The following is a 24,652-nucleotide window of genomic DNA, read 5'->3' as shown; positions in this document are numbered from 1 at the left end:
TGGATGGCATCACCGACTCGATGGACTTGAGTCTGAGTGAACTCCGGGAGCTGGTGATGGACAGGGAGGCCTGGTGTGCTGCAATTCATGGGGCTGCAAAGAGTCGGACATGACTGAGCGACTGATCTGATCTGATTGTGTATTTTTTGTGTACTAGTTACTGTAGAATAGGCATTCATTTCATTATTTTGCTATCTAAATATACCATATTTATGATTGTAAGAAGCATACAGTTTTGTAGGTAAGTCAACACTCACAGCACTTAAATCCCCTGGAGGAGGAAAGAGCAACCCACTCCAGTATTCTTGCCTGGAGAATCCCCTTGGACAGAGGAGCCTGGCGGGCTACAGTCTATAGGGTCTCACAGGGTCAGGCATGACTGAGTGCGAGCATGAGCAAACATATAGAGTGAGGAAAAGGAAGACAGGAGGTATATGAAATGTGTATGAAGAAGGTTATGTAAAGAAAAATTGTCATGAATGAGATTGAAAAATAAAGTATATTAGAGTGTAAGCAATAAAAGTTAGTTTATATGATTGCTATAATAACTTTAAACATCAATTGGAAACAAGGCAATGCAGAGTTTTTTTCTTACTCATGTAATGAGGGAAATTTCATAGGAGAGAAAAAAGGTGTTCTTGATATTGAAGAATGAGATTTTAGTTGTACTGAAATATATGAGGAACAAAACCATGCTGGTGAATCCAGTTTTCCTTTTATTTAAAAAAATATTAAGTTACATTTATTATTTTTGTTGATTTAAATTGAGTTAATATTGATTTATAACACTGTATGTTTCATGTGTACTACATTTGTTTGTTTTTAATCTATTTATTTTAATTAGAGGCTAATTACTTTACAGTTCTGTATTGGTTTTGCCATACATCAGCATGAATCATTTGTTTTTTAATTCTGTATTCCCCACAACATTCTCACCACTAAAAATATATTCCCTTTATCCACTGCAGTTCTGATATTCTGATGCCTCTTGTACTGGACAGTTCAGTTCAGTCACTCGGTCGTGTCCAACTCTTTGTGACCCCATGGATTGCAGCTTGCCAGGCCTCCCTGTGCATCACCAACTCCCGGAGTTTACTCAAACTCATGTGCACTGAGTCAGTGATGCTATCCAACCATCTTATCCTCTGTCGTCCCTTCTCCTCCTGCCTTCAATCTTTCCCAGCATCAGGGTCTTTTCAAATGAGTCAGTTCTTCACATCAGGTGGACAAAGTATTGGAGTTTCAGCTTCAGCATCAGTCCTTCCAATGAATATTCAGGACTGATTTCCTTTACGATGGACTGGTTGGATCTCCTTGTAGTCCAAGGGATTCTCAGGAGTCTTCTCCAACACCACAGTTCAAAAGCATCAATTCTTCAGTGCTCAGTTTTATTCATAGTCCAACTTTCATATCCATACATGACCACTGGAAAAACCATAGCTTTGACTAGACAGACCTTTGTTGGCAAAGTGATGCCTCTGCTTTTTAATATGCTATCTAGGTTGCTCTTAACTTTTCTTCCAAGGAGCAAGCATCTTATAATTGCATGGCTACAGTCACCATCTGCATCTGCATCTGTTCTGGACATTGAGATAAAAATGAGGCTCCACTTTAGTCACCCCGTTTTATACTATACTATTCTATGACTTTGGTAAAAGTATTATCTGTGAGTTTCAGTTTTCTTCTATATAATATTAATACATTGGCCTTCCTTTCTGGCAGTATTATTCTGAGTGTTAAATAAAATGAGATAATATATCAAAAAATGTTTTATGAACCATGAAGCAATATAAATGTAAGGCACAATTATTTTTTAAACCATAACATAGATTATTCAAAGTTCCTACAGAGATTTTCAGAGCACAGCAACCAGTGGAAAAGTAATAAATCATAGTAAATGAATAAATATAATAAATAGCATTACATTTATCATGCAATTTAGATTTTCTGCAATGCCTGTTTAGAATTATTATATTAGGCAAAAACATAGAGCTTTTTTATTCCTTTAGTATAAAATATCAAATTCACATTATGATGGAACAGTAACTTGAAGACAAAATCGATTTACTGCCCGCATGTAATAAAACTGAACATTGACATATATTGTATATTACTTCAAACGCAAACACTTATGTCAGAAATATTCCAGTATATGAATTTAAAAACCTTAATTTCTAAATTCAAGATAGGTTTGTATTATAAAGAATAAATTAAGAATAACTATATTTTGGCAGTGTGACAGACAACAAAATGTCATCATAATGTTTGATACATGGATCAAAGAGAAAGTATGGGACACCACAGCTTTGTGTTTATGTCGTTGTTCTTCCTGTGGCCAATGTAAGCCTATTAGCAGTGCTTTGTGCAAGGTGCATTGCTGGAATAGGCATGGGCTAGGACCGCAGTGATCCAAGGGTGTCTGCTACAGACAGGCAGAGAAGAAAGAGCAGAAAGAAAAGAAATTCAAACCATTGTGGATCAGAGTAAGTTTCATTGCTGTGAAAATGCAGCCAAGAATGAAGAACAAAGAAACAGAAATCAAAATAGCCACAACAAAAGCAAAGAAGAGTTTACCAAAAAAAAAGAAAGACCATAGTAGATGGAAGTGGTGGATTGGGAATTAATTTCAGAACTGTGGTTTTGCATAACTGTTCTTTATACATGGTTCCAATATGAATGAGATTATTAGTTTGGATATTTAAATGTCCTGTAGAGAATCAGATTTCTGGCTTGAACTTGGGAATGCTGCTCACATTTGTAGTATGTTCAGTGTTTCCCAATGAGGATAATTTAACTAGCAGGAGAGGGTCATCAATTATTGATCAGATCAGGTTGGTCAGTTTTGAAAAGATCTTCACTTAAGTTTGAAAAATAGAAGAATTAACAAAAAATGGATTATATTTAGACATGATGGTCAAATGAAGTATAAGAAATATGTCAAAATTATAAATTTGAGGGTAACAGAAGCAACAATTAGATTAGGCTTCTGAACAGCAAGCAAGACAGAAATATCCTTTTCTTAACAAAGATTGAATTAGGAATGTGGTACAGAAGAAATTCATTCATGACAAAAATATTTGTAAAAATAATCTAGAGAATTAACTAATAGTAAAAACAGAATATGATTATATATTCTGTATATTGTATAGTATATTCTTTCTTGATATTCACACAACTTTGAGAGCAGGTATTGATTTCCCCTGCTTTAAAGATGGTGAAAAAGAGGTCAAAGAGAATATTTATTTTCCTCAAAGCCAGACACAGTAACAGAGAGTTATCCAGGGTTTAAAGCTTCTAGCAGTAGTTCTTTTCCTGCATTGTGTCTTTTTTTTTTTTTTCATATAACTATGCTCTGTCAAAAGAACACATAATTTTCCACATATATAGCACATGGAAACCTGTCATCACTGATCTGTCAAACTCACACTCACTCAATGCCAATATTAGCTAGAGTAAGGTCACTTTAGAATGAAACATTAAAAAAAAAAATTGTACTGTGTTATGTTCAGAAGAGTTTAGAGATTCCATTACATAATTGAAAATAACCATTCTAATTAGCATTTCCATATCTGCAAAATAGTCATGCTTTCAGGTAACTCTCTTAACTTTCCAATTTGCTGAAGTGTGCAATTAAGAAAATGATATTTAAAAAAAAAAGAAAATATTAGATTACATTATAGTGTATAAGTGGGTAAGCCAATTAGTGATTTCAAAGCATAGTTACTAAATAAGAACATAAAGACACGATCAATTTTATATACCCCTTAGGTCAGAATTGTGTCTCTATAAATTATTTTATTTTTTTAGCTGTTTCTCTTAAACATGCACATTTCATGTTAATTTCCACTTTTTCATCACTTTTCAAGCCAGTGGATTACAGTCCTTATACTATAAATCACCAGCTATCAAGCTTTCTATGGCTTTTTTCCTTTATTATTAGGAACAAAATTCTTAGCATGGTATATTAAATAACAAATTTTTAATGCTATACAACTTCTTCAAACTTACTTCATGTTCCTGTTCTGTTTAATCACATACTATGGCCAAAATAAATCATAATTGTTCTTTACACACTTTATGCTTTCTTCACTTGGAATATTCTTGGCTCTCATATCTACCTTTCATAGTTTTACCAGTTATTCAAGAGAAAACTGGAACACCAGCTTTTGTATGACACTGTTTTTAATTGAACCAAGGATAAAAGTAATTGCTCCTTATTTTTCTGGAAGTATTTTTCTTATTTTTCATTAAAGTTATTTTGCTTTTTCTTAAGTTTTCTGTCTATACTGTTTGCTCCAACTTGAGTTTTTCTTCATTAAGAGCTATGTCTTCTCTGTTTCTAATATAAAACTAATATTATCCCAAACAATAATGTTTTATTAGTAGGAATATTTGAAATAACTTCTGGAAGAAATGGACAGGGTAACACCTGGATGTTTCAAATGTCAGATGGGATAAGCCAGAGACTATTTGTCAACCAGAGAGTCAATTACCTTATCTGCTAGATCCTCATAATTAAAAGATAGTAGAGGCTCTAATTATTTAAAATATATGTGATATGGCAAACATTTTATACTTATTTGTACTTTTCTTAAGAATGATGAAAAGTAGGTATTTTAGAACCCATTTTAAAGGTGAAAAAGCTGAATTTCAAAGAATACGTAATTGTTTTCAAAATCACAGGAGTTTTATAGCTGGGATTTAAGATAGAATAACTAAAAATTAAAGATCAGAAAGCATATTGAGTCAATAACACTATTCAACAATCATACCTAATTGATATTAATAGAATAATCCACCTTGCAACAGCAAGATAACATGTTCTTTTCAAGACCCATGGAGTATATACCAAGGTAGCCCGTATTCTTTGCCATAAAATAAACCTTCATAAAATTTTAAGAAAACTAAAATCATACAGAACATAGCCTAACCACAATATCCAAAGGATTTTCAGATAATAGGAAATATAGTATGACGGTGGCTTAAACCTATATCAGAATTCTTCCTAATTTGAGTATATATCACCATCTGTTCCTGAGGAGGTTTCTATAAGTGCTTCCTCTTTTCTCTTATTAAGTATTATAATATTTAATTGTATTATGTAAATTATATAATATTGCCTGTACATAAAAATTATTACAACTATATTTAAATAGATATATGATGGTAAAATTTCTCTACTCATGTTTGTAGTATGGTTTCACAAAGACAAATCAACATTGTGCTCAATCATTCAGTTGTGTCCAACTCTTTTGTGATGCCCTGGACCGTAGCCCACCAGGCTCCTCTGTCTAAGGAATTTTCCAGGCAAGAATCCTGGAATGAATTGCCATTTAAACCAGCAATGATTATGAAAAAAAAAATCATTCATCCATGGGCACTTGGAGAGCAGTTGAGAATGTGTGGGAAAGAACAAATCTATTGAAAAATATGTTCACATTAGGAAATATCTGTAGGTATGTGTTGATCAACTCTAGGAAATTTCAGAAGGCATAATTTTTTAAATGCCTTTACAAATAGGAAACATACTGTTCCTTGAATCTGAAAAGCTAATTCTTTTGGCAACTCAAACAATAAAAACAGTGTTTAAATAGACAGTGTAATATAATTGCAAGAATGACTTCCTTTTAACCCCTTAGAAACTAATTTCCTTTAAAAATGTAGTCTGAGAGTACTTGAAATGATTGCTAACATTGTTTATTGGAATAAATGTACTGTTAAAGTCAAGATGTACCTCAGGATTCTGAATGCCCCGCCCCCTCCAAATTTCTGGTCAAATAAGCTAAGTAGAAACTACTCTTTTGCCAGCACTAATAATCTCGTAATGAAAGTTACCCTCTATGAACACCACAGTTTTGTTCTTTAGGTTCTAGCTTCTGCACTCAGAGCCAGGTTACAGCTCAGTCACTACACCTGAGTTAGGGCTTCAACCTATTTTCTAATCTTCTACCTCACCAACTTTCCTAGAGGCAAATAATTTTCTCTTGCCCTCAAGAATGATGCCAAGGTCACAGCATCTGACTTTTAATAGCTTGAGTGACAAACACCTCTGGTTTTCAAGGTTAAGTTTTATCAGGTCCGAAAGCAGGGCTAACATCTCTCAGACTCAGGACGGAGGTTTCCCTCTCCTCCTATGTCCTCGATGTATTATACTTTGTCTTCATGTACACCTTCTCACTACCTAACAAATGGAAAAATCAGGCTGAGTTCAGTTATATGACCCTCACATAAGTGAGCTACCCAGGAACCTCAGATCAAAGAATATGTGCCCAAGATTCTCAACTGCCTGTCATTACCCCTCAAGTACAAGTCACTTCAGTCATGTCCGACTCTTGGTGACCCTATGGACTGTAGCCCACCAGGCTTCTTTGTCCATGGGATTTTCCAGGCAAGAACACTGGAGTGGCTTGCCATGCTCTCCTCCAGGGGATCTTCCCAACTCAGGAATCAAACCCATGTTTCCTGCATTGGCAGATGGGTTCTTTATCACTGTATTATTTCAGCAGTGACTGTCAGGGGAAATTTCTGTTTGTAGCTTTCTGGAGTACCTTTCACCCATAAACAGTTGTTTCTGTTCCAAGAGATAACAGCTTCCAAATGCTTTGAGCTTTTCCTGTTGCCAGTTACCTCTGGGCTTGGCAGACGTGTTCTAACATCTGCTTTCACATCATCCCTGCTGTCTCTTATGTCCAACAGCTCCTCGGCCTCTTGGAACTGAGGATTATACCTTCTATAGTACCAGTCTAGCACCTTTCAGGATTATATCTAGAAGGGATTTTCACTGTCTTATTTTACCTAAATTTGGGATATGGGATCTCTAATATTTGCTTGAATTAAAGTAAATTTTAGGTGGAAATGGTGAACACGTCCTTCTCTGCCAATCTCCACCCAATCTCAAGTGTCCTGAAAAATTGAAATTTAGCTTCAATTTCCTCTTTACTACCAACACTCTTCTTCATACTGCAGATGTTCATCTGTGTCATCCTCTCCTAGTGAGCAGCCCAGAGTCCTGTAGTTCCCCCAGGCTGTCCCAGAAGCAAACTAACACAATGACTAGGTTGACAGACTCACTGAAAATACTTTTCATTAGAAATACAACTGAACTATTACGGAGAAACGGGGCTATGACTTTTTAAACTCGCCTGGCTTTGTTCTGGTGTGTTTGTTCACCACTGAACTTACTCAAAGCCTTAGTAATTGCCCTGGTAGTCTTTCAAATGTAAAAGGAAAATGTCAGCAGTTCACACATTTCAAAACAAATTTAAAAATCCTTCCCTAATTAGAGAACAGCATTTTATTATTCTCTTTAGAATCACAGAAGAAGATGAAGGGTGAGGAAAAAAGCTAACTAGCTAGGGGAGAGAATGAGGCAGACTTGTTTTACAAGGAGCTATGCTTTCATTTCTCTCCTGGTATACCTTATTTAGGAGACATCATTAATACATGTTGGGTGGAAGTTTTACAAAAGACAATTTGAGGAAAAAACACTATTTCTTGAAGAAAAATCACCCTGTTTGTTATCTAGTGTTTTATTATTTACCTGCCAGAAGCCAACACTAAATATTTTGTCTTTGTTCTTATACACAAAGGCATTATTTTTTCTTTATGCCACATTTTGCAATACCATGGAATTGTCTATGTGTCTCAGATTTCTTCTGAGCATGTCAAATTGCTTAATTTTACTTATAACGAGTCTCATAATTTAATATTTATTGGGGAAATTATGCTTTCAGTTCAGTTCAGTTCAGTTCAGTCACTCAGTCGTGTCTGACTCTTTGCGACCCCATGAATCGCAGCACGCCAGGCCTCCCTGTCCATCACCAACTCCCGGAGTTCACTCAAACTCACACCCATCGAGTCGGTGATGCCATCCAGCCATCTCATCCTCTGTCGTCCCCTTTTCCTCTGCCCCCAATCCCTCCCAGTATCAGGGACTTTTCCGATGAGTCAACTCTTTGCATGAGGTGGCCAAAGTACTGGAGTTTCAGCTTTAGCTTCATTCTTTCCAAAGAACACCCAGGGCTGATCTCCTTTAGAATGGACTGGTTGGATCTCCTTGCAGTCCAAGGGACTCTCAAGAGTCTTCTCCAACACCACAGTTCAAAAGCATCAATTCTTCGGCACTCAGCCTTCTTCACAGTCCAACTCTCACATCCATACATGACCACTGGAAAAACCGTAGCCTTGACTAGACGGACCTTTGTTGGCAAAGTAATGTCTCTGCTTTTCAATATGCTATTTAGGTAATTTCAGAATAAAAGGTTCTGTGATAGGAAATATGATCCTGCACAATTTTCCAGATTATATCAATCCCTAGTGCTTCATTTTAATTATTACCTGTGGCAATTACTTTAACTTTTCCCTGTCTTCTGGAATAGTATTTGGGATTCAGTATTTGGTTCAACTGTTCTTCAATTCTTTGTGAAGCTCATTTACTCTCATGTAGCCATGGTCCTCCCTGGGTTGGGAAGATACCCTGGAGAAGGAAATGGGAACCCACTCCAATATTCTTGCCTGGATAATCCCATGGAAAGAGGAGCTTGCTGGGCTACAATCCATGGGGTCACAAACGAGTTGGACACGACTTAGTGACTAAATAACAACAACAAGCCTTGGTCCGAACATAATATCACCACTGGCTGAGCGTGTACCCCTCTCTTCTTCAGAGCTCTTTAACTCATTTATTTAAAACATTTTATAATGTTGAAAGATTTGCTTAAAGCCCTCATTATTTTCATATAGCAAACATACTTCCCTGAGAATCATTGGTAAGGACATATTCAAATTCTGTTTTATTTATTTGTCTCATTTTTATAACATCTGTCTCTACTTGTGTTTGATCCTGAGCTCCTCAAGACTCAGCCCATATATTTTTACATCTTCAGGTGTACAGTATAGTACTGGGACTCCAAAAGATACTGAGAAAAATAACCAGGGATGAATATAATATTGTAGGTCAGCTATGCTTTAATTTTAAAAAAGAAATGAAAAATAACCAGTAAAATGAATGAATCAGTATGTGATTGAAACACCTTCATCTCATCCATTCATTCAGTTAGATACCTATGGAGCACTTTCTAATTGGCAGGCAAAGGCTGGTCATACAAGCGTTAAGAAAGCAGACATATCTGTACTGGTTGTACTTTAATTTCTATTTGCCTAAGAAGGCTGTGTATGTTATAACTTAAAGGTCAAACAACATTTCAATTTTGCAAATGCAATTAAAATGGAACTGTTAATTAAATTCCTGAAGACCATTTTTCACTCTTGGAACTGCAGCAGAAGAGACAGGGACATTTGTGAAAATGATCGTGAAACATGTAATAGTGCAGTGGTAAATTTGTGAGATTGAGTTCTAGACTCTGCCATGTATTACCTGTAGCGTGTGTGCATGCTAAGTTGCTTCAGTTGTGTCTGACTCTGTGAGACTCAAGGGACTGTAGCCCACCAGGCTTCTTTGTCCATGGGATTCTCCAGGTGAGAATACTAGAGTGGGTTGCCATGCCCTCCTCCAGGGGATCTTCCCGACCCAGGAATCGAACCCACGTTGCCTACATCTCCTGCAATGCAGGTAGATTCTTAACCATTGAACCACCAGGGAAGCCTCATTATCTGTAGAGCCTAGGACAAATCAGCAAATCTATATTTTATTTTGTTCTCTAAAAATAAGAAAATAGAATAATTGCAAATGTATCCAAAGTGAAGCTTCAATAAGTTAATGTGTACGACTAACTTGAAAAAATCCCTTGCACATGGTAAGCTCTTGATAAATGTTTGCTATCATTACTCTTAACAGGATCTTTGTCATTCAATAAAAGCATTCTAAATCACCACATAATTTGACATTTTATTCATAGATAAAAATATGAATGCCCTGCCTACAAATGCCCACTTGATAGCCTCAGCCACTACTCTTACGGAGCATGTGTCTTGATATCTTAAATTCCTAATTCTTTCTTGAAAAAATTGCACACAGCTCTAAAAATATCAGTTATATTGTTTTTGTCAGGGGGGGTTACCTAATTTTATATATGGATTTTCTTTTATATTTTGGCTTAAGATCCTCAAGGCTTTCCATAAGAATATGCAGATGCGATTATTCCAGTCACCACACCCCCAACCAACAGAAGTTAAAAAACACCAAAGGTAACCTTGCAGAAAAAGGAAGGGCAAAATATATCAAAAGAAGGCAAAAGACTTTATGAGATATTTTATAGACTAATATATGGCTTCTCCTCTGCTGCTGCTGCTGCTGCTAAGTCACTTCAGTCGTGTCCGACTCTGTGCGACCCCATAGACAGCAGCCCACCAGGCTCCCCCTGTCCCTGGGATTCTCCAGGCAAGAACACTGGAGTGGGTTGCCATTTCTTTCTCCGGTGCATGAAAGTAAAAAGTGAAAGTGAAGTCGCTCAGTTGTATCCTACTCTTAGCGACCCCATGGACTGCAGCCTACCAGGCTCCTCCATCCATGGGATTTTCCAGGCAAGAGTACTGGAGTGGGGTGCCATTGCCTTCTCCGGCTTCTCCTCTACTCCCCTTGTATTGCAGTTATTTCTCCATTCAAGTGGAGTTACCACTTCAGTTGAATGTGGACACAGATATTCGCACAGAATTATGCACGTACACACAAATATCTCTTTACTGTGCATATGTTGTATATCATCATTCAGTGTAAGAAACTTACTACTGTGTATATATGCATTATTCTCCTTGAAATATATAGGTTTGTCTGCTGATCATACCAGCACCAAAAACATGCACAATACAGTTTTATATAGTCAAATGTAACTGATCAAATTAAGTAGAAGAGTTGTTAATGTGAAGATATAAGTCCAGGGGTCAGAGACTGTCTATGCACACATACAGATGTTGAATCTTAGGGCTGATTTCTGTATGGCTTAAGGCCCAAAATCTCTTTCTATTCATAATGGACACAGCTTTGGTTCCCACAAAACATCTGCCTTGACTGCTAAATTTAATGGTAGCCTAGTTCTACCTTAGCTCTTTTAAAATATTGAAATCCGAGACACTCCATGACAATCCAAAAATTGAAATAAGGGGAAATGGAGAGGACATAGGAGTTTTTAAGTTATACCCTTTTATATTTCTATTAATATGTAGTTATAAACAAATATGAGCTAACAATTATAATGTTTGAATGCCTATTAAAGTTTCCTCTAGAGTGCAAATAAAATTGAATCTCCAAATTACAGTGGAAATCACTATTGGTCAGGTTACTAGTTTGCAAAGAGGTTTATTACCACAAAATTCTCAATGCTTCTAAATCAGATGTCAGCCTCCATGACATTTCCTTTAAAATGTAATTGTTCTTTCATTTATGGCTGTCATCTGAGATACAGTAAAAATAAATTTAAACAGAAAAGAGAAAATTAGAATATAGTGTGCCCCTAGGATTGTATTTGGGAGAAGACAATGGCACCCCACTCCAGTACTCTTGCCTGGAAAATCCATGGACGGAGGAGCCTGGTAAGCTTCAGTCCATATGGTCACTGAGAGTCGGACACGACTGAGCGACTTCACTTTCACTTTTTATTTTCATGCATTGGAGAAGGAAATGGCAACCTACTCCAGTGTTCTTGCCTGGAGAATCCCAGGGACAGGGAAGCCTGGTGGGCTGCCATCGATGGGGTCACACAGAGTCAGACATGTCTGAAGTGACTTAGCACCAGCAGGATTATAATTAGCAAAATTCTGCTCTGTAGATTGCAAGCTTTCTTGCCTCTGAATTCAATTCAAGGTCATAAGGATATTCAAATTTAAATAAACTTGAAATTATAAACTGAACCTCCAATAACTAGCAAATTCATGATTTTTTTGCTCACTTCTTTCAAACTACAAATCTTATTCTCTGTTGTCCAAAAAATTGGCAAATTAAGCCTGTAAGCAGAAATATAACTTTCTTATAGACTTTCCAGACATCCTGGAATGCGAAGTCAAGAGGGCCTTAGGAAGCATCACTGTGAACAAAGCTAGCAGAGGTGATGGAATTCCACTTCAGCTATGTCAAAACCTAAAAGATGATGCTGTTAAAGTGCTGCACTCAATATGCCAGCAAATTTGGAAAACTCAGCAGTGGACACAGAACTCAAAAAGTCAGTTTTCACTCCAATCCCAAAGAAAGGCAATGCCAAAGAATGTTCAAACTACTGCACTATTGCACTCATCTCACACACTAGCAAAGTAATGCTCAACATTCTCCAAGCCAGGCTTCAACAGTATATGAACAGTGAACTTCCAGATATTCAAGCTGGATTTACAAAAGGCAGAGGAACCGGAGATCAAATTGCCAACATCTGTTGGATCATTGAAAAAGCAAGAGAATTCCAGAAAACCATCGACTTCTGCTTGATTGACTATGTCAAAGCCTTTGACTGTGTGGATCACAACAAACTCTGGAAAATTCTTAACGAGTTGGGAATACCAGACCACCAGACCTGCCTCCTGAGAAATGTATATGCAGGTCAAGAAGCAACAGTTAGAACTGGACATGGAAAAACAGACTGGTTCCAAATAGGAAAAGGAGTACGTCAAGGCTGTATATTGTCACCCTGCTTATTTAACTTATATGCATAATGCATCATGAGAAATGCTGGACTAGATGAAGCACAAACTAGAATCAAGATTGCCGGGAGAAATATCAATAACCTCAGATATGCAGATGACACCACCCTTATGGCAGAAAGTGAAGAAGAACTAAAGAGCCTCTTGATGAAAGTGAAAGAGGAGAGAGTCAAAGTTGTCTTAAAGCTCAACATTCAGAAAATGAAGATCATGGCATCTAGTCCCATCACTCATGGCAAATAGATGGGGAAACAATGGAAACAGTGACAGACTTCATTTTGGGGGGCTCCAAAATCACTGCAGATGGTGACTGAAGCCCTGAATTAAAAGACGCTTGCTCCTTGAAATAAAAGCTATGACCAACCTAGACAGCATATTAAAAAGCAGAGACATTACTTTGCCAACAAAGGTCCATCTAGTCAAAGCTATGGTCTTCCAGTAGTCATGTATGGATGTGAGAGTTTGACTGTAAAGAAAGCTGAGCGCCGAAGAATTGATGCTTATGAACTGTGGTGTTGGAGAAGACTCTTGAGAGTCCCTTGGACTGCATGGAGATCCAACCAGTCCATCATAAAGGAAATCAGTCCTGAATATTCATTGGAAGGACTGATGATGAAGCTGAAACTCCAATATTTTGCCCACCTGATGAGAAGAAGTGATTCATTTGAAAAGACCCTGATGCTGCAAAAGATTGAAGGCAGGAGGAAAAGGGAACGACAGAGGATGAGATGGTTGGATGGCATCACCAACTTGATGGACATGAGTTTGAGTAAACTCTGGGAGTTGGTGATGGTTGGGGAAGCCTGGAGTGCTGCAATCCATGGAGTTACAAAGAGTCAGACACGACTGAGTGACTGAACTGAACTGATACACTTTTTATGATATTATCTAATTATTTCTTGATAAGAGCATATATGATTAATGCTACCTTTTAGGAAAAATGACTCATTTGGAGATATGCTTTTATACTTTTTCACATAGAAGGATTTTACATTAAAATATTAAAGAAAAATGACAGGTTTTTTAGATATTTTGTCCAAAGATATTCAGGTTCAGATTTCTCACACGTGTTGTTTCACACCCTGAATTTTTAGAATCTCTTCTACAAAGACAAATACACTTGTGTTTAACACTGTCTCTCATTTGTATTTTTTTCTAATATCACTTAGATTCTGTTACGTGGGATTATGCCTGTAGTTGAAGGAGAGAAAAGTAAAGTTTATATGAGCAATATAGAGAATTTGAGAATCTATTAAAATAGTTATAAGTAGCTAATAAATTAATAGTTTATCAAATAATTTTATTATGAATTTATTAAATAATTTAAATCATTTAACATTAAATAATTCAAGGAATTTATGTATATGTACCATGGACAGCAGATTCAGCTGGCTTTAATATGCATTTGTGTACTTCCATCTGTGTGTATATTTGTGATGTCCTCAAGACAGAACAAGAAGCAAGTTGTATGTGGGAGCCATATCATGTAGCCTCTCAAGTTAACTTTATGCATCTCTTCTAACTCCACATTCAGTGATGTCACATTCCTTGCTTGAAAATGGCTATGGATTGAGTATTTACACTGTGTGTGTGTGTGTGTGTGTGTGTGCACGCACACGCATGCTCAATCACTCAGTCATACTTGACTCTTTGTGATCTCAAGGACTGTAGTCTACTAGGCTCTTCTGTCCATAGAGTTTTCCAGGGAAGAATACTGGAGTAGGTTGCAATTTACTCCTCCAGGGGATCTTCCCCACCCAGGGATTGAACCCAAGTCTCCTTCATTGGCAGGCGAATTCTTTACTGCTGAGCCATGTAGAAAGACCAGAAACTGACAAGCAGCTTTAGATCAACTTCAGGAAACCATATTTGAACATTTTCTGGCAAAGCATTGGTGATACTAAATACCAAATCTCAGTTTTTATTTTCGAATAGGTTGTCTTTTTAATCTCTTAAATGGAACTCTATTTTTCCACATTTTGATGAACAACATTTGAAATCTGATGAATACTGTTCACTAGTTTTATGTTTTTATTATTTAATACAAGTAATATGTTGTATTGGAAAACAGCAAACCATTAGAAATGATTTGTCCTGGGAATCACGCCTGCCTACCTTTGAGAATGGTCCCTATACATGTGTGAATTTGAACAACTGTCACATTTCTCAACCCAATCAGTACGATGACAGTGTAGTGATAAAAGCAGGATGTGGAAGTAGGGCACGTGTGTTTGTGTGTCTGTAGGTTATGATATTTTACCTGCTTTGTGGCATGGGGCTGAAAAATATGGATGTATGCAGAGCATTGTTATAGGACCTGATAGAGTAAATACTTCTGAAGAAGATGGTCCTCCGTGGAACTTTTACATTCCTACATATCTTGTTGGGTATGCCAAGAATGTAAGGCCCTGACCATTCATTCTCTGTCTTCTTCCAGACATTGATCAATTTACCTGCAGCACACAAAGCAGCTTGCTAACATATTATATATCATAAAATGGCAGATTCCTAAGGCTCAGCGTTCCTCTCCTGCAGCGCTAACCACTGCATGTGCTGACATCTACTTGGGCCAAGTTGTGTCACCCTTGTGGAACTTGGGATGTTCCTGCTATTTACTTTGCCATGGGCAATAGAGTGCTTGTCTCTGTCCTCAGAGCCTCACAGCTTCTGCCAGGCTCCAAGAAATGGTGAGAGGAACACTAATTAGCTTGCAAGTAGAAATAAAATCTAATCACTCAACAAACACTAGAAAAAAAAATGATTGAAATTGAAAAATCAGCCTTAAATTAAAGATAAAATTAAGCATTGATTAAGTCAGAGACATTACTTTGCCAACAAAGGTCCATCTAGTCAAGGCTATGGTTTTTCCAATGGTCATGTATGGATGTGAGAGTTGGACTGTGAAGAAAGCTGAGCACCGAAGAATTGATGCTTTTGAACTGTGGTATTAGAGAAGACTCTTGAGAGTCCCTTGGACTGCAAGGAGATCCAACCAGTCCATTCTGAAGGAGACCAGCCCTGGGATTTCTTTGGAAGGAATGATGCTAAAGCTGAAACTCCAGTACTTTGGCCACCTCATGCGAAGAGTTGACTCATTGGAAAAGACTCTGCTGCTGGGAGGGATTGGGGGCAGGAGGAGAAGGGGACAACAGAGGATGAGATGGCTGGATGACATCACTGACTGGATGGACGTGAGACTGAGTGAACTCCAGGAGATGGTGATGGATGGGGAGGCCTGGCGTGCTGCGATTCATGGGATCCCAAAGAGTCGGACATGACTGAGCGACTGAACTGAACTGAAGTCTACTAACTCTGGTGCTAGATACCTCAGCAATCATTTGAACAACATTCTAGAGGTTTTCATTACTGAAATTAAGAAAATGTATTTATGGCAGAGGGCTTCCTAGCTGGTGCTAGTGATAAAGAACCTGCCTGCCAGTGTAGGAGATACAGGAGACTCAGGTTTGATCCCTGGGTTGGGAAGATAACCTGGAGAAGAAAATCGCAAAACCTCTCAGTATTATTTCCTGGAGAATGCCATGGACAGAGGGAGCCTGGTGGGCTACAGTCTGTAGAGTCAAAAAGAATTGGGCGTGACTGAAGAAAGGCAATGCCAAAGAATACTCAAACTACTACACAATTGCACTCATCTCACATGCTAGTAAAGTAATGCTCAAAATTCTCCAAGCCAGGCTTCAGCAATACGTGAACCGTGAACTTCCAGATATTCAAGCTGGTTTGAGAAAAGGCAGAGGAACCAGAGATCAAATTGCCAACATCCGCTGGATCATAGAAAAAGCAAGAGTTCCAGAAAAAACATCTATTTCTGCTTTACTGACTATGCCAAAGCCTTTGACTATGTGGATCACAATAAACTGTGGAAAATTCTGAAAGAGATCGGAATACCAGATCACCTGACCTGCCTCTTGAGAAACCTATATGCAGGTCAGGAAGCAACAGTTAGAACTGGACATGAAACAACAGACTGGTTCCAAATAGGAAAAGGAGTACGTCAAGGCTGTATATTGTCAGCCTGCTTATTTAACTTCTATGCAGAGTACATCATGAGAAATGCTGGGCTGGAAGAAGCACAAGCTGACATCAATATTGCTGGGAAAAATATCAATAACCTCAGATATGCAGATGACACCACCCTTATGGCAGAAAGTGAAGAGGAACTAAAAAGTCTCTTGATGAAAGTGAAAGAGGAGAGTGAAAAAGTTGGCTTAAAGCTCAACATTCAGAAAACGAGGATCATGGCATCTGGTCCCATCACTTCATGGGAAATAGATGGGAAAACAGTGGAAATAGTGTCAGACTTCATTTTAGGGGGCTCCAAAATCACTGCAGATGGTGACTGTAGCCATGAAATTAAAAGAGGCTTGCTCCTTGGAAGGAAAGTTATGACCAACCTAGATAGCATATTCAAAAGCAGAGACACTACTTTGTCAACAAAGGTCCATCTAGTCAAGGCTATGGTTTTTCCAATGGTCATGTATGGATGTGAGAGTTGGACTGTGAAGAAAGCTGAGCGCCAAAGAATTGATGCTTTTGAACTGTGGTGTTAAAGAAGACTCTTGAGATTCCCTTGGACTGCAAGGAGATCCAACCAGTCCATTCTGAAGGAGATCAGTCCTGGGTGTTCTTTGGAAGGAATGATGCTAAAGCTGAAACTCCAGTACTTTGGCCACCTCATGCAAAGAGTTGACTCATTGGAAAAGACTCTGATGCTGGGAGGGATTGGGGGCAGGAGGAGAAGGGGACGACAGAGGATGAGATGGCTGGATGGCATCACTGACTCAATGGACGTGAGTCTGAGTGAACTCTGGGAGTTGGTGATGGACAGGGAGGCCTGGCGTGCTGCAATTCATGGGGTTGCAAAGAGTCGGACACGACTGAGTGACTGAATTGAACTGAACTGAACTGACACTTTATACTGGGGCTCAGTGGGAAAGAATTCAGCAGCCAAGCAGGAGATGCAGGTTTGATCCCGGGATTGGGAAGATCCCCTGGAGGAGGAAATGGCAACTCACTCCATTTTGCCTGGAAAATCCCTTGAACAGAGGTGCCTGGTGGGCTACAGTCTGTGGGGTCACAAAAGAGTCAGTCATGACCGAGCAACTCAACAACAGCAAAACTTTATATGACAATTTAATTTGTCAATTATACCTCAATAAGGCTGAAAAACACAAAGAAAATGTATTTGTTAACTTCTATATACTTTCTTTGTTTTTTTAAGTTTTACTTATAAGCTTAAATATACACCAAGAATTTATGTCTGTTTTCTTAGTCTTTCTGATCTTTTATCTTATCCCCCCTGCTTCAAATTTATCCCTTCAAACTTGGACTTTTATTGAATTTATTCATATTTTTCATTAAACATATAATGTCTTTGGGCAGTGTTTTAGAATATCTTGAGTTTGTTGGGTCAGTTCTTATTCCTCGGTCTTGTCTTATTGTAGCAAGCAATTGAAAAGACAGATTAAGGCAGCTCAAGCAGGCAGGATTTATTAAGCAAGCAGTATGCTCTTGACACTTTAGAGTGGACCAACTCCTGTAGGAGTGGTCTCAACCTGTCTCTTTCATACCTCTTCAGTTTCCCTCTTCATACATTTTGTTACTTCTTCTTTGGTGGTTCCTGGGGCTTGACTGGTTGTGCCCCATGTAAATGAGGCACGACCAGGAGACCAATTAGGGAAGAGGGTGAGAGGGGGATGTCATGCAAATGAAGCATGAACTTGGGTTCACTTAGGAAGAAGAGTGTGAGTATGTCCTCCTGTGGCTGTTTTGGTCTGCCATGTTGGTCCCTGTCTCCCTATTCTAACTATTTAGAATAATAGAAACTCCCTATTCTAGCAGGTTTCTTTTAACATTTTAGAGTTCTTGGATCCATACCAGATTTACAAAATTAGTATGTCAAGATGAAGTCCTGGATATCTGTATTTTAACAAGCATCTAGATGGTTTTCATAATCAGACATTTTAGGAAAGAACTTCTTAATGTTAGAAACATTTGACCATTTGTCTATAGGCATTTGGGCTTCCCTGGTAGCTCAGCTGGTAAAGAATCCACCTGCAATTTTGGAGACCTAGGTTCAATCCCTGGGTTGGGAAGATTCCCCTGGAGAAGGGAACAACTACCCACTCCAGTATTCTGGCCTGGAGAATTCCATAAGCCTTAAAGTTCTTTTTTAATAAATTATACTCGAGCATAAGGATTTTAGTTTTTGATTTGTATAAACTAGTAACCCCAAGATAGGATGGTATACCTAGAAAGTGAATAAACATTTATTTAAGAAATATTTCTTAAGTATTTATTGTGTACATACACTATGCTCAGAATTGTAGGTAACATACTAAAAACTATTCTCATTTCTCTCGAATTAAATGTATTTCTGACTGAAAATGGTTTAGGGTGATTGAATATTTCATGAGTTTTATTAATAGATTTGTCAAAATGTAAGATGCTTTAAGTGTTACAAGGTTTAAAAAATGTGCATGTCATATTACTCATTAATGTTATTTGTGTTTTGTTAGCTTTGTTGTATTTAGGGAAGTTATTGTGCTGTTTCTAAGACCATGCACTTTGGAGTTAGGCAACTTGGTTTTGGATTCTGCTCTGCAACTGACCTTTGTAAATCTAGGGAAAATCTTTTAAATCTCAATTTCTTCATCCTTAAAATGAAGATACTTATATTCATTATGATAATGAGAAGTACTGTTTGTAAAACGTTTAGTAGAGCATCTGTCATATGTTAAGGGCTAAAAATGTGTTTCATTAATTTATTTCAAAAGTTTGTTGAGCTTTTTTTACATACTGGGAAAAATTCATGACCTTTTGAATTAAATTTAAAATTTTGATGGGCATGATTTTTATTACATTGGTCTCATATTTAAAATGGATTTCTGTAATGTACCCAGTTCACAAATTTGAAAATTTCAAAACTGTAAGAAGTAAATCCCTCATTCTTTCTTTAATACTCAGTACTTCACTCTATTCAAAAACAACTCTAGCAAAGAATAATAGTCATAGATGTGTTTTTCCTTTTTTTTTTTTTTTTTTTTTTTGAGTAATGGCTTTTACCCTAATCTTTTTGTTAAGATGAAATTCCCTGAAAATAATGTCTGTTTTTAATGACTAGCATATATTTCAGAACATATAAGCATTTTCATATGTAAGGTTTTCTTTATGAAAGGCCATGGTCAGGTCCCACTTTTCAGTCATGTACTTTTGTACTGAGCATCTGTGAGGTTCTTAGCACTGTGCCAGGCACTGGTCACATGGTGAATAAGATGAACAAGCCAGGATGTCAAAGCTTTTCCAAGGATGCCAGATCACAGTAGTCCTGATTGCCTCTTATTCCCCTAGGACTGTATCTCTCTATTACGTATTCTAGCACCAAAGAGTATACCTCAGAGTGTCTTCTCTTCTGTGTGTGTATCTTACCAAAACAGAATAAAAATGGACTAGTTTACTTGAATTAGATATGCTGCTGCTGCTGCTAAGTCACATTAGTTGTGTCCGACTCTGTGCGACCCCAGAGAGGGCAGCCCACCAGGCTCCCCCATCCCTGGGATTCTCCAGGCAAGAACACTGGAGTGGGTTGCCATTTCCTTCTCCAATGCATGAAAGTGAAAAGTGAAAGTGAAGTCGCTCAGTCGTGTCTGACCCTCAGCGACCCCATGGACTGCAGCCTACCAGGCTCCTCTGTCCATGGGATTTTCCAGGCAAGAGTACTGGAGTGGGGTGCCATTGCCTTCTCCGGAATTAGATATGAGGTACATTATAAATAAAAGACTTCCAGTAAAGTCTTTTAAAGAGCAGGATTTCCTATTCATTGCCAGAAAATAGTCTGTGCTACCAGTTTACAAAAAAAAGACAAACTGGAGGATTCTCAGCTCAGATTATTTTAAAATTATCAATCATATATACACTGTACATATAGTGTTCCATATTTATTATTCAAAAATATTTTAAAATTACATAATTGCTTATACTGGCATTTTCCAAGGCTTGTCTATCTTTTTATAAAGATTTCTTTGAAAAATATATGTACTCTCTTGATCTAATTCTTGTTTTTCTTTAAACTCATACTCTCATAATACTCACCTTTATTTTAATATACCTTACTATTTGTCTGCAGATTTTAAAAAATAGTTTTTTACAGCAGCTAAATTTAAAAACTGTTTACAGCTATGGTAAATGTGAAGTTGCTCAGTCGTGTCCGACTCTTTGCAACCCCATTGTGTCTGTGTATACATGTATTTTTATTTATATCCCTATATATACATGGGCTTCCCTGGTGGCACAGATGGTAAAGAATCTGTGTGCATTGCAGGAGACCCAAGTTTGATACCTGGGTCGGGAAGATCCCCTGGAGAAGGGAATGGCAACCTACTATAGTATTCTTGCCTGGAGAATTCCATGGACAGAGGAGCCTGGCAGGCTACATCCATGGAATTGCAAAGAGTTGGACTCAACTTTTATATGTTCATGTGTGTGTATATGTATATACATATATATACATATACATGTATATACGTATACACACACACTTATTGGAGAAGGCAATGGCACCCCACTCCAGTACTCTTGCCTGGAAAATCCCATGGATGGAGAAGTCTGATGGGCTGCAGTCCATGGGGTCACTAAGAGTCGGACACAACTGAGCAACTTCCCTTTCACTTCCCACTTTCATGCACTGGAGAAGGAAATGGCAACCCACTCCAGTGTTCTTGCCTGGAGAATCCCAGGGATGGCAGAGCCTGGTGGGCTGCTGTCTCTGGGGCCGCACAGAGTTGGACATGACTGAAACGACTTAACAGTAGCAGCAGCATATACACTTATATATATACACACTATTTTTAAAATCCAGCATATGAATTAGGCTTTGAAAATATTCAATGAATAACTTATCAATGGTCTATTTTTACTAACATATTTTCTGTCCTAAAAGTATACTTTCATAAATCTAAGTTATATATATAAAATAACACTAAATTTTATTTTACTATAAATTTCAATGCACATTCTTCTGATAATAAAATATCTGTATTTTCAGTGAATTAAATATAAAATGCCCATTGAACATAAAGAAGAAAATTAAAATTGCCTATAATTTTTTCCAAATATAAGCTCCATTAAGATTTTCTTTCATTTACTTTTTCTCTCTCTCACTCTTTAACATAAATCTATGTGAGTACTTGTGCATGTGTGTGTACTTATGTGTATGCATGTATACATATATGTGTGTGCAAGTGTATGTACATATATACATTATATATGTATATATGTTTGTGTGGGTTGTAACAATATGCATGCTCAGTATATATGTTCCAAGTATTTGTACATTAAATTTTTATTTAACAGTATTATAAAAAATTTTTGATGTCAAGAGTAGGATTAATTAATATTATTTTTAATGACTACATAATGTTTCATAATATAAAGGCACTATTTACTAATCCTCGTCTGTTGAAAATTTGTTAATCATTTTGGCATTATAAAAAAGGAAACTTATGTGAGACCACTTAGGTAATGAAATTTGTGTTTAATTTTTTTCTCCTCTTATACTTCTTTGTTCTCTTTCTTTTTCTCTCCTATCTGTAAATATACTATTTAGATTTAAATTCCTAAACCCTTATTTTGATACTGTTCATGCTCTTTGCAACATGATAACAAAGGTCCTTCACTGAGTTCTCCCAATTCCTGGACCATGATTGATTACTGATTGTACCTCTGAGCATCACTGTAAATACTGGAAGAGATTCTGTTAACCAAGTGGGGAGGTAGCCACGCTACAGAGAAAGTTCTGGCAGTTAGAGATCACTTAGGGTTTATAGGGCTTCTCTGGTGACTCAGCTGGTAAAGAAACTGTCTGCAATGCAAGAGACCAAGGTTCAATCCCTGCTTGGGGAAGATCCCCTGAAGAAAGAAATGGCAACCCACTCCAGTATTATTGCTTGGAGAATTCCATGGATAAAGGAGCCCAGCAACTTACAGTCCATGGAATTTTAAAGAGTTGTGACAACTGAATGACTAACATGTTAGGGTGTATAGCTTGATTGCTTTTTAGGGCTTTGAAAATAGATGATTTTCTCATGGTAAAAGAGCTGATCCTAAATTGTTGCTTTTCACAAAAGAGAAAAAATGAAAATCAATTTCAGCACTTAATGAGAAAGGAGTACACAGTAATGACAACACATGCCTTTAAACATTTGAGATGATGTAAAAGTATTTTCAAGGACAGAATACTTATTTTATTTTGAAGCTCCAAAATCAGTTAATGAAGAGTGGAGAGTTATATCACCCATAAATGTAGATAATTAATGCTTTATAGATACAATAAAAATATTGAAGCTATTCTGTTGTACTAGGAAAGCAATAAAGTTTGATGTAATTGTAAATATCAGTGTGTGTATGTGTGTGTGTAAAATAACCAACATTTAAACTTTCAGTGAAATTGCACAGAAAGATAGTTAAAAAGGTAGGTGATGGGTTGAAGCTCAAAAGAGATTTTACTGAGGATTTATCTAACTTAATTATGAAGTATGTAAAAATCATTAAGAGGCTTCCCTGGTGGCTCAGTGGTAAAGAATCCACCTGCCAATGCAGGAGATGCAGGTTTGATCCTTGGATCAGGAAGATCCCCTGGAGAAAGAAATGGCAACCAACTCCAGTATTCTTTTGCCAGGGAAATTCCATGGATAGAGGAGCCTGGAGGGCCACAGTCCATGGGGTTGCAAAGAGTAGGACACAGCATAGTGACTAAACAACAACAAAAATAATTAAATCATGAAATGCATAGGATTTTAACACTGGAAAAAAATCCTTTTAAATCAAACAAACCAGCTCTTTTAGCTCACCAAATTTGAAAGTGAGGTTTAAAAAATGAATAGAATTTGTATGAAGCAAATAATTATAAAGGAGTAAAAACTTCCATTGTATAAATTAATGAAAATTAAAATAACTTTTGGAACAACCCTATGAATAAAAGCTTATTAAGAATTTTGGGTAATGTAGACTTTAGAAAACTACAAGTCAGGAGGAATCCTTTTTTTACAAAAAGGCTATGTGAAGAAGATGTACAGCAAATATATGAATATAATGTACCAGAGTTTACTTGCATTTCTAATATAATAAGTAAAGTATTATATGATGATATCAGAGGAAAATCATGTATGTTATAATAAGTAGGATTAGAATATAGATTAGGAATAATTTAGCTGGTGAGAAAAGCTAATGGAAAGGTCAAGGTACTCTCAAACCATGAAGATTTCAATTTTCTTGACATTTCTCTAGAGACATGAAGTTCAAAATCTCTAAAGGAGTTTTTAGGTTCTACCTCAAAGACTTAGAAGACAGTTTTTTTTTTCCCACAGTCAATGACCAAGTAATAAGTGAATAGAGAAGCAGAAGTCCTAAGAAACAGAGCAGACACAATAAAATTCCTTGACGCTGCTTGATTTGGAAGATCTACTGATTTAATCACATCTAAAGAATTTGAAAGCTATCAGTTCAGTTCAGTCACTCAGTCGTGTCCAACTCTTTGCAACCCCATGAATCGCAGCACGCCAGGCCTCCCTGTCCATCATCGGTGATGCCATCCAGCCATCTCATCCTCTGTCGTCCCCTTCTCCTACTGCCCCCAATCCCTCCCAGCATCAGAGTCTTTTCCAATGAGTCAACTCTTTGCATGAGGTGGCCAAAGTATTGGAGTTTCAGCTTTAATATCAGTCCTTTCAGTGAACACCCAGGACTGATCTCCTTTAGTATGGACTGGTTGGATCTCCTTGCAGTCCAAGGGACTCTCAAGAGTCTTCTCTAACACCACAGTTCAAAAGCATCAATTCTTTGGAGCTCAGCTTTCTTCACAGTCCAACTCTCACATCCATACATGACTACTGGAAAAACCATAACCTTGACTAGATGGACCTTTGTTGGCAAAGTAATGTTTCTGCTTTTGAATATGCTGTCTGCTGCTGCTGCTAAGTCACTTCAGTCATGTCCGACTCTGTGCAGCCCCATAGATGGCAGCCCACCAGGCTTCCCCATCTCTGGGATTCTCCAG

Source organism: Bos grunniens, chromosome 12, assembly GCF_055505025.1.
Source record: "Bos grunniens cultivar Pamir isolate PY7600 chromosome 12, Bosgru_T2T1.0, whole genome shotgun sequence".
Classification (NCBI taxonomy): Eukaryota; Metazoa; Chordata; class Mammalia; order Artiodactyla; family Bovidae; genus Bos; species Bos grunniens.
This window is presented reverse-complemented; position numbering follows the sequence as displayed.